The sequence below is a fragment of the Galeopterus variegatus genome, unplaced genomic scaffold (genome assembly GCF_000696425.1).
Source record: "Galeopterus variegatus unplaced genomic scaffold, G_variegatus-3.0.2 Scaffold32268, whole genome shotgun sequence".
NCBI classification, from domain to species: Eukaryota; Metazoa; Chordata; class Mammalia; order Dermoptera; family Cynocephalidae; genus Galeopterus; species Galeopterus variegatus.
The window spans coordinates 3,032-6,066 of record NW_007758379.1 but is presented as its reverse complement, the minus strand read 5'-3'; the positions used below and the strand labels follow the sequence as shown (position 1 = coordinate 6,066).

General features: G+C 38.2%; 1 pseudogene; it reads left to right on the top strand.

Annotated features, from left to right (window-relative positions):
- The first annotated feature begins 420 nt into the window (after positions 1-420).
- On the top strand, positions 421-2,488 carry LOC103583968 (annotated as a pseudogene).
- Positions 2,489-3,035: the final 547 nt, after the last annotated feature.

The window sequence follows — 3,035 nt, the reverse complement described above, 5'->3', positions numbered from 1 at the left end:
TTAAACAGAGACCAGAGACAAAGAGGCAAATATTATATGATTCTAAACAGACAAAAGTAATAAATGGCAAGAGAAACCAGAACAGTGGTTTAATCTGAAAATAGTAGCAAGTTTAATTAGCTAAAAGAAAGAGGATCTTTTAATATTTTGTATCTTAATAAAGATGATGGGTTTCCATGGGTTTAGAAATTGGTTAAGACACACTGAATTATACACACAAAACAGATTAATGCTATTGTATATAAATTACTTCTCATTAAAAAACAGCACGGGGGATAAAAACATCCAAGTGTATATGTAATCTCAATATATGTAAATAGACTAAAAGCTCCAATTTAAAAGTAATTGTTTGACTGTGCTTTAGCACAATTCTCCTGTACGCTATATTTAAGAGGCATAAATATGCAGAACAGAGCAGTAATGGCAACTGGCAGCGGCAGTAGTGGCGACCCCTTGGTACAAGTAAGGGTCCCCTGCTCCTTCTCCCCTCAGAGCAAGGCCTACTTCGCTTTGGCCTCTACCAAAGGTCACCTGCGTTTGTGGGAGACAGCCAGCAACCAGCTGTATCAGGAGTATGTGCCTTCCTCACACCTCAGTGGTGCCTGCACCTGTCTGGCCCAGGTGCCAGCATGGCTGAAGGCCAAGGAAAGTCCCCAGAGGAAAAAAAGGAAATCAGAAGCTGTAAGAGTGATTGATCAGATTGACTTGTTGGCTCTTGATATAGCAGTTAGTAACATTTTATTATATAGTACAGTAAAAGGGGAATTACCCAGTATATTAATAAGTGGTGGACATGACAACAGATTCAATTGCATAGGGTGGCTTCACTACAGTGACTGTTTATATAGTTGTTCAGATGATAAACACATTGTGGAATGCAACATGCAGACATGCAAAGTCAAGTGCAAATGGAAAGGTGACAATAGGAGCATCAGTTCCCTGTGTATCAGCCCAGATGGAAAGACATTGCTTTCAGCTGGTCAAACAATCAAACTGCGTTTTGGAGACCAATGAAGTCTATAGACACTTCACGCGACACGCAATGCCAGTTTCATCACTTACATTCACTACTATTAGACTGCCTAATGAGAGTCAATCAACCCTTTGATGGAATTACAGGTCTTTATTTACTATCTAGAGCAGTACATGACTGGTTACTTAATGTCTGGCAGGTCTGGTCAGAAAACAAAGAGAAGACTGCAGAGATGTCTTTTACAGTTACAGATGAACTTGTCTATATTGACTTGATTTTGTCAGAAAACAAAGAAGAGCCTGTCAAGTTAGCTGTTGTTCACAGAGATAGTCAAGTTCATCTCTTTGAAGACGTATAAATGAATACTGCAAGAAGCCTTTGACTTCAAACTGCACAATTCAGATAGCAATGTCTGTGAAAGGCAAGAAATCAACACCAAAACCCATCCCTATTCTAGTAGCTGGTTTTTGCTCAGACAGAATACCAGTGGTGCTCATATACAGCAACTGGTTGCACCCTACCATCAAGCAAGTGGCTTTAAACTCCAAAGAAACTCATATGTGTTTAGTAAGAGATGTTTCAAACTGCTGGGCCCCCAAAGTAGAAATGGCTATAACAAAGGTGAGAATACCAGTAATGAATTCTGAAGCAAATGTTCTTGTGCCTGGAATTCCTGGTCATCGTGCAGCTATCAAGCTTACTCCTCCCCAAACTGAGGGAGTAGAGAGCAAGAGAAAATTAGAAGGAAGCGAGGTTAGCATTGAAGAATGCCTGGAAACAATGAATAGAGATTAAAAAAAAAAGGAAAGGATGATCTACAGATGAATAGCTTTCTAGTTCTTCTCACACAGGGTTTAGAAAGTAGTGATTTTAAAATGCTAAATAAAGTACTTCAAACTAGAAATTTAAACCTAATAAAGAAGGCCATATTAAGGAAGCCCCTGCATGCTGTTGTTCTATTGTTTTAAAAGCTCACAAATAGGTTGCAAAGATATCCTAATAGTGCTGTTTTAATGGTTCCATGGCTAAAATGTGTGTTAACGGCCCATACCTATCTATAGTGCCTGACCTGGTAGCCCAACTGGAGACACTCTACCACTTAATGGAAAGCAGAGTCAAAACTTGCAGAAGTTCTCACATCTTCATGGAAAGCTTATCCTTCTAATCACACAAGTTACATGAGAGAAAACAAAGGGAATGACTTCCCCTGGACAGAAGGCAAAGTTGGTGTATGAAGAAGAATCTTCTGAAGAGGAGTCTGATGATGAAATAGCAGATTAGGATTCTGATGATAATTGGAAGGACGACAAAAAAGAGAAAGGAAATGAAAAAGAAGAGGATGTTGGTGAAAAGAATGAAGAGGAAGGTGAGGATACTGAAGGAAAAGATGAAGAAACTGGTGAGGACAGAAATGTAGCAAGTGAAAAAGAATTAAATGAAGATTCTGATTTAGATTCTGGAAATGAAAATGAAGAAAGAATGAGGACAGAAAAACAAGGCAGCCAAATCCTATAACCTCCAGCTCGCCTTGCCCAATGCTGACAAGTTCTCCCAGGGAAGGCTGTCTCTGTGCCAGGATGCTATAATAGACATCATAAAAACTCAATGTGGTGCAAATCAGACAGGAAATACCTAGAATCAGGTTTAGAAATCAGTTGTATAATTAATTGCCTGCATAAGAAAATTTATATCAGATTACTAGAATCATAGTAATATGGATGCTAACATAATGTATTGCATTTGGGCATGGAAATATTAGAAAATGATGTGTTATAAAACACACACACACACGCACGCACACACGTGCACAAACGGTAAAGTAGGAAAAGAATATGGGTGATATTTTCCAAATTTACAAACTGGAGAAGAAGAGGGAAAGAAAAGTAGTTATGAAGGGCTTCAAATACTCATAACCTTATTGTATTAAAAGTAAAGTGTCTAAAAAAATGATAGATTTCATTTAACAAGAACATGCTGTGGGGTTTCTAAAATTGGCCTGCCTCATTTTGTAGGGAGTAGAGGAAGAATATGGAAATATATGTTAAATGTTTAAAACATTTGT